We start from the raw sequence: 8777 nt of genomic DNA on the forward strand, positions 1-8777 counted from the left end.
AAAAAAACTCAAATAGCCAAAGCAATCTTGAGGAAGAAAAATGGAACTGGAGGAATCAACCTGCCTGACTTCAGGCTCTACTACAAAGCCACAGTCATCAAGACAGTATGGTACTGGCACAAAGACAGAAATATAGATCAATGGAACAGAATAGAAAGCCCAGAGATAAATCCACAAACCTATGGACACCTTATCTTTGACAAAGGAGGCAAGGATATACAATGGAAAAAAGACAACCTCTTTAACAAGTGGTGCTGGGAAAACTGTCAACCACTTGTAAAAGAATGAAACTAGAACACTTTCTAACACCATACACAAAAATAAACTCAAAATGGATTAAAGATCTAAATGTAAGACCAGAAACTATAAAACTCTAGAGGAGAACATAGGCAAAACACTCTCCGACATAAATCACAGCAGGATCCTCTATGACCCACCTCCCAGAATATTGGAAATAAAAGCAAAAATAAACAAATGGGACCTAATGAAACTTAAAACCTTTTGCACAACAAAGGAAACTATAAGTAAGGCGTAAAGACAGCCCTCAGATTGGGAGAAAATAATAGCAAATGAAGAAACAGACAAAGGATTATCTCAAAAATATACAAGCAACACCTGCAGCTCAATTCCAGAAAAATAAATGACCCAATCAAAAAATGGGCCAAAGAACTAAACAGACATTTCTCCAAAGAAGACATACAGATGGCTAACAAACTCATGAAAAGATGCTCATCACTCATTTTAAGAAATGCAATCAAAACACAATGAGGTACATTACATGCAGTCAGGATGGCTGCTATCCAAAGTCTACAACAATAATGCTGGATGAGGGTGTGTAAAAGGGTAACCTTACATATTGCTTGGTGGGAATGCAAGCTAGTACAGCTGCTATGAAAAACAGTGTGGAGATTTCTTAAAAAAACTGGAATAGAACTGCCATATGACCCAGCAATCCCACTTCTGGGCATACACACTGAGGAAACCAGATCTGAAAGAGACACGTGCACCCCAATGTTCATCACAGCACTGTTTATAATAGCCAGGACATGGAAGCAACCTAGATGCCCATCAGCAGATGAATGGATAAGGAAGCTGTGGTACATATACACCATGGAATATTACTCAGCCATTAAAAAGAATTCATTTGAACCAGTCCTAATGAGATGGATGAAACTGGAGCCCCCTATACAGAGTGAAGTGAGCCAGAAAGATAAAGACCATTACAGCATACTAACACATATATATGGAATTTAGAAATATGGTAACGACAACCCTATATGCAAAAACAGAAAAAGAGACACAGAAGTACAGAACAGACTTTTGAACTCTCTGGGAGAAGGTGAGGGTGGGATGTTTCGAAAGAACAGCATGTATATTATCTATGGTGAAACAGATCCCCAGCCCAGGTGGGATGCATGAGACAAGTGCTCGGGCCTGGTGCACTGGGAAGACCCAGAGGAATCGGGTGGAGAGGGAGGTGGGAGGGGGAATTGGGATGGGGAATACATGTAAATCTATGGCTGATTCATATCAATGTATGACAAAACCCACTGAAATGTTGTGAAGTAATTAGCCTCCAACTAATAAAAAAAAAAAAAAACATCTCTACCGCGGTGATAGGTAAAATGTACACGCTGGCCAAAACTCACTGAACCCTGTACTAAAAGGCTGAATTTTACATGTGTACATTATACCTTAATTTTTTTTTTAATTTGGAAAAATAAAGAAACATAAAAACGTGGCAGAGAGGGCTTCCCTGTGGCTCAGTGGTAAAGAGAATCCACCCGCTAAGGCAGAAGATGGGGATTTGATCCCTGATGCAGGAGGATCCCACAAACTATAGGATGACTAAGCCAGGGCACCAGAACCACCGAGTCTGCGCTCTAGAGCCGGGAGCTGCAGCTAGTAAGTCCGAGTGCTGCAACTACTCACTCCGAGTGCTGCAACTAAGTCCAAGTGCTGCAACTACTCAGCCCGAGTACTGCAGCTACTAAGTCCGGGTGCTGCAACTCAGTCTGAGTACTGCAGCTACTAAGTCCTAGTGCTGCAACTACTGAAGTCCGCGCCCGCTAGAGCCTGTGCTCCACTACCAGAGAAGACTCCGCACTGAGAAGATGGCGCCCTGGAACTATAAATAAATACTATTTTTTCAAAAAACAGCAACAGAGAAATGTTCCTGGAGGTGGGGAGGGGGCAATAGTTCTTGCCAACAGAATGTGGACTGAAGTATAGTTGTCACTAACGAGTCAAGTCAGGAAAACTGTGAACGTGTGTTCTTCATTCTGTCTTTCCCTTCTGTTGTGCTCAAGGCGAGGCTGAGGGTGAGCTGTAAGATTTCAGGAGCCCCGGATTCTAAATCGTGGAGGTCTGACCAGGACCATTCGCCTCCGACTTTTATATGAGCAAGCAACAAACTCCTATTGTGTTAAACCACTGGAAAGGCTGGGTTCTGTAGACTGGAAAAAAAGAAGCACAACCGAAAATTGAGAATCATATTTTATGTGGCAGACACACCACTGAGGATTTAAGCCCAGAACTCAGCCTTTCAGATAGCATTGAGGCATGAAGTCTTAGTTGCTCAGTCATGACCGACTCTTTGCCACACTACTACGGACTGTAGCCCGCCAGGTTTCTCTGTCCATGGGATTCTCCAGGCAAGACTACTACAGTGGGTTGCCATTTTCCTCCAGGGGATCTTCCCCACCCAGGGACTGCACCTGCCACACCTGCATTCCAGGCGGATTTTTTACCATCTGAGCCACCAGGAAGCCCAGTTAGCTCTGAGGGGCTGATCTGAAGAGGTAAGGGAGGAAGCTCTTTTTTTTGCAACAAAGACCAAATAGTCAGAACATCAAAAGACTACCATTCAATAAAGAAAACCAGACTTCTCAAGTGAATGGATTTAAGGGCTTCTCTGTGCATGGGAAGATGCAAGAGTCTGGGCTTACTGAAATCATCCCTTTGATATGAATCATAGCCATTTAGGAGCAGCATCAGTTCCTTTCCATTCTGAGTTCCCTACAGGCGAATCCTTGGAGGAGGCTTCCCTGACTGAGGGTTTAGCAGTGCAGACAGTTTGTCTCCACCCTGAGTTCCCCCGTGAAATTAAAAGACGTTTCCTCTTTTAAAAGATTCTACAGCCATGAAATTAAAAGATGCTTGCTCCTTGGAAGAAAAGCTATGACCAACCTAGACATCATATTAAAAAGCAGAGACATTACTTTGCCAACAAAGGTCTGTCTAGTCAAAGCTATGATTTTTCCAGTAGTCATGTATGGATGTGAGAGTTGGACTATAAAGAAAGCTGAGCGCAGAAGAATTGATGCTTTTGAACTGTGGTGTTGGAGAAGACTTGAGAATCCCTTGGACTGCAAGAAAATCCAACCAGTCCATCCTAAAGGAAATCAGTCCTGAATATTCATTGGAAGGACTGACGCTGAAGCTGAAACTCCAATACTTTGGCCACCTGATACAAAGAACTCATTGGAAAAGATCCTGATGCTGGGAAAGATTGAAGGCGGGAGGAGAAGGGGATGACAGAGGATGAAATGGTTGGATGAGATCACTGACTCAATGGACATGAGTTTGAGTAAGTTCCGGGAGTTGGTGATGGACAGGGAAGCAAAGCGTTCTGCATCCCATGCAGTCACAAAGAGTCGGACACTACTGAGGGACTGAATTGAACTGAGTCTCCCCAGGGCTCACCTTTGGGGCAGGCTGTGGTGACTGATGGCTGCAACATCTTTTGTTTACTGATAAGATAAGCGACCTTTTTCATTCACATTTAGCTTGTTGTAGCTGCTCTTAATACTCTAACATGTGATCTTAGGCTCTTTCCTACTGCTACTCCTCAATTCCTTCTAAACATTGTTTTCACCCTCTCTCAGATTTAGAAAGGAATGGAGACTAAGCTCCCAAATACCATCCCAACACACTTGCACATGCATGCACACACACATGCACACACACACACACATACACAGACACACTTCCATTTGCCTGGTAAAGACTCTCAAAGGAGTGAAAATCTGCTCCCAGGTGATTTTCTCCACCTGCATAATGCATCTTGATTACAGATGAGAATGAGCACAATGATGATAATTTAAAAAAATAATGCCTGGCACCCCAGTAAATGACAATAGAGAATTATTAGTACTAAACAGAGGTTCTATAAAGTGCTCTATGAAGAGGTAAAATAAAATCTGAAAACTTGGGAGTCGTTGATGAAGTCTAGAAGAGAAGCAGAAACTGGATGCTGAAGCCCCCATTTGTCTAAATAAAAGATGGGAATTTGCCATTAAGTAAGTGTGTCCTTAAGTGTTTAAGTTTCTCTCTACTTAAAGACCACCTGCTTGGAGAGTTCTTTCCTGACCAACCACCCACCTGACCCTGCAACTCTCTACCCCTGAAGCATGCTTGTGTCTCTTCACCTCACTTTCACTCCCTTCCCTGCCTGTCTTCTTCACTGGAATATAAACTCCCTAATCAGGAATTTCTGTCTTAGCCATTCACCATTCATTCTTGTGAGAGCAGATATCCAGTTAGCAATTACTGAATGAATACAACGTGGGTGTGACAGGTCTGTGTCTCGCTGTGCCTAGATCCAGCCATGTCTAGAAACATTGCTCCAAGTGGAAAATAATTCCATCAACCTTAATTTAAGCTGGAAATTTAGACCTAAACATCTAGTAGTGTGGACTTCCCAGGTGGTGGTAGTGATAAAGAACTCGCCTGCCAATGCAGGAGACATAAGAGACGTGGGTTCGATCCCTGGGCGGGGAAGATCCCCTGGAGGAGGGCATGGATACCCACTCCAGCATTCCTGCCTGGAGAGTCCCATGGACAGAGGAGCCTGGCGAGCTACAGTCCACGGGGTCGGAGAGATTCAGACATGACTTAACATGAACACACTTAGTAGGATGGCTCTATGACCGTGCTATTCTTCAAGGTTCACTGTTTTCTCTATAAATAAAACAGTTACACAAAGTAAATGTCAGGTTGCCTTGCTAGAAAAGGCAGATATTAAGTAGTCTTCCCTCAAACCTGGACGGTGTGTTAAATATTAGCATAAGGACACCTGTTCAAACCATTCCTGAGTTAGAAAGCTCATTATTGAACACACTAATTAATAAGTATTTTTAGTTCCACAAGGCTACCCTCATTAGATTTACTTACCACTTCACAAGCAGCTCCACCCAGACAACACAGATTTTCATCAAAAATTCCTATTTTGGAATTAAAAAATATATGCTTCTCTTTCTATAATGTACTTCAGACATGATAGGAACATATTAACCTAAAATATGTGTATCATTTCCCAAAGACCTTTTATAGGCCAATGTGTATATTTAGAAAACAGTGAATTGCTTACAAAATAAAAGGGGAATAAATCCCAGATATCAGTGAAAGAAATAAGGAAAAACAAAATAATATGTCTTTTTCTCAAGAGTATTTGGTTGAGTGTATTAAACCTGAATCTCTTATTCCAGGTAAAATTTTAAATATTTAGCTCTTATTGATATAGCTTCCCTGGTGGCTCAGATGGTAAAGAATCTGCCTGCAATGCAGGAGATCCATGTTCGATCCCTGAGTTGGGAAGATCTCCTGGAGAAGGAAATGGCAACCACTCCAGTATCTTGCCTGGAGAATTCCACAGACAGAGGAGCCTGGTGGGCTACAATCCATGGGGTTAAAAGAGTCAGACACAACTGGAAAACTAACACACTATTGATATAAATAAAGCCCTTCAAGGGACATCCTGAAATATGCTCAAGAGTCAGAGGTGTCTCTATTGAAAGCAACTCTCTTGAGTTTCTCTCCTGCTACTAAAAACCTTGCATATCTATGGAGAGGGCAACTCCACCAGGACCTCAGCAGCAGCAAATCCAGCAGAGGATCTAATTATTTACCATTTTAGTCGAGATGCGGCTCAGATGGTAAAGAATCAGTCTGGAATGCAAGAGACCGCCACAATGCAGGATACCCAGGTTCGATCCCTGGGTTGGGAAGATCCCCTGAAGAAAGAAATGGCAACCCACTCCAGTATTCTTGCCTGGGAAATCCGATGGACAGAGTAGCCTGGGGGTGGTCCCTGAGGTCATGCAAGTCAGACACAGTTTAGCAACTAAACCACCACCACAGAAGTATTACAAGGTTATAACTGTGTTTTTTACCTGTTTAGTCAGAGTTGATCAAGTTCAGGCAAAATGATCTATTTGGATCAAACTCCTGAAAGATATTGATTTACAAATCAGAATGCCAATTTTATTGATTGATAACGTGAGCTACGATAAAGTGGTTCAGATGGTAAAGAACCTGCCTGCAACTCAGGAGACCCAAGTTTGATCCCTGGGTGGGGAAGATTCCCTGGAGAAGGAAATGGCAACCCACTCTAGTATTCTTGCCTGGAGAATTTCAGGGACAGGGGAGCCTGATGGGCTACAGTCCATGTGGTCGAAAATAGTCAGACACAACTGACGGACTACGCTTTCAATTCGAGCTACAGCTGAAGTATCTCCCGTACAGTCAATAAAAATCATGTCATCTGCAAATTTATTTTCAGGCCACGACCTTTGTTTTACTTAGTTAGCCTATTATAATAGGCTCTTAGGTACTTTTCCCAAAAATTAAAGGCACTAAAATTATCTGACATATTTCTCTGATATGAAGCAACTATTAGCAAGATCAAAAATCATGTTAATTAAGCACAGAGTCTATAATCTTCATGAAGTTACTAGATTGCTAGTTGAAACTGCAGTCTGAAATAGATAAAAGAGTATAAGAATTAAAAGTCAGTTTGAGTTCACAACAAATTCTGTGTTCAATGGAAATGTTTATTCTTTCCCATGAATATTCTTTCTCCTTTGTCTGACTCAGGAATATATTTTTATAATTATGGTTTCTTTTTTAAAAACTTATGTTCTTCATGAATTATGGATCATGTTGTCTCTCAAACCCAATACATGCAATTCCACTAGCCATGTCACATGTGTCAAGAAATTACTCAGGAAAATGGTGCATATTTACTTGAAAAGCTGAGAGTCATTAACACCAGAGGCCATTATCAATTAAAAGTGCGTTGCTGATAGGCATGGATTTCCTGATCTTAGCACTAAATTGATCTACCTTGCAATATGAAATCTGGTTTTGCTTAACACTGAGCATGTAAGTATTGATTTTTCTTCCCGAGTTATGTTTGCACTGAAGTCTAAAGTTGAATTTTTAATGCAGAACAAATTAAGATGTTTTAAGCACCAAGTAGATTTGATATGTCTGAAAGCATAAAAAGGGATTATTTTAGCAGTGGTTCAGTGAACATCTGTAAATGATAGATCCGAGTACTTTCTCCCTGATCATCTCACAGAGACTGCATGTTAAACTACATGGAGATTTTTCAAAAGACAAAATGCTTGAATTAGAATAAAAGTACTGATGGGAATAAATATTTATTGCCATCCTTAATGTTATTTATCTTTATATGTCACTGCTATGTATTAAGTGTTTATATATAACACCTCAGTTTGGAGGAGATATTATTAGAAAGTAGTAAATACCAAGGGTACACACTGTTATTGTTCCACTTCATATGTGAGGAGCTGAGGTTAGGAATTGTACAACTTGTTCAGCTCGCAATACCAGTAAGAGGCAGAGTGAGAATTTGCTTTAACCCCTTGCTTATTAATTTGAAACACACTGCTCTTTTCAGTTCCAATACCCTCTGACCCTTTTTGAAACGTACTGAAAGAATGAATTTAACAACACGGGTCACAGCAAGGGATATATAAATTACTATGAAGGATGAATAAGAAAATAAGCTTAAGCAAACATTAAACTCTAGTTATTAGGAATTTCTTGCCTTTTTCAGTGAGTTTGATTGAGTTATTCTAATACTACTGTCTATTAGTTTTAGTATTGAGCAAATAAGTAAATACACTGTAGACAAATGAATCCAGAATTTTCAATGTGAAGTATAAAAAGAGGTGATAATGAACCTTTGGCATTGAACTGGAATTGAGGTTATCAGTATGAACCCATCATTTGACGGATGGACATAGATACAGATACACACATTGATATGTACATATACAGATGATATAGTGATGGGTAATCAGGCATAGTGTGTATGTGTGTTTGCTGTCTTTGCTTATTCACAGGAACTTCAGTAAATCCCCTACATATGAACCTTCAAGCTGCAACTTTCAAAGATGCGAACATGCATCCCGGCATGTCAGGCATGAGTGAAGCGGCAGCTTGCCGCCCCTCTCCTGTTGCTCCTGGTCCTTCAGCTCGAGCATCTCCGGCCTCCTCTCCTCCTCCAGACGGTGACTCTTCTTCCTGGTGACTCAGTGACAGCCCCGGTATTCCAGCTGCGGTGCTCTACCACTGTACTTTTCAGGGTACTATGCTACAAGGTTAAAAATGCTTTCTTTATTCTTCGTGTTTTTTATGTATTATTTGTGCAAAAAGTATTATAAGCCTATTATACTACAGTATTATATAACTGACCATGTTAGTTGGTACCTAGGGCTTCCCCGGTGGCTCAGATGGTAAAGAATCTACTTGCAGTGTGGGAGACCTGGGTTCAATCCCTGGGTTGGGAGGATCCCCTGGAGGAGGGATGGAAACCCACTCCAGTATTCTTGCCTGGGAAATCCCATGGCCAGAGGAGCCTGGTGGGCCACAGTCCATGGGGTCGCAAAGAGTCAGACACGATTGAGTGATTAAGCACATATAGCGCAGGCTAACTTCGTTGGACTTATGAACAAATTGGACTTACA

This window comes from Cervus canadensis, chromosome 33, assembly GCF_019320065.1.
Source record: "Cervus canadensis isolate Bull #8, Minnesota chromosome 33, ASM1932006v1, whole genome shotgun sequence".
Taxonomy (NCBI): domain Eukaryota; kingdom Metazoa; phylum Chordata; class Mammalia; order Artiodactyla; family Cervidae; genus Cervus; species Cervus canadensis.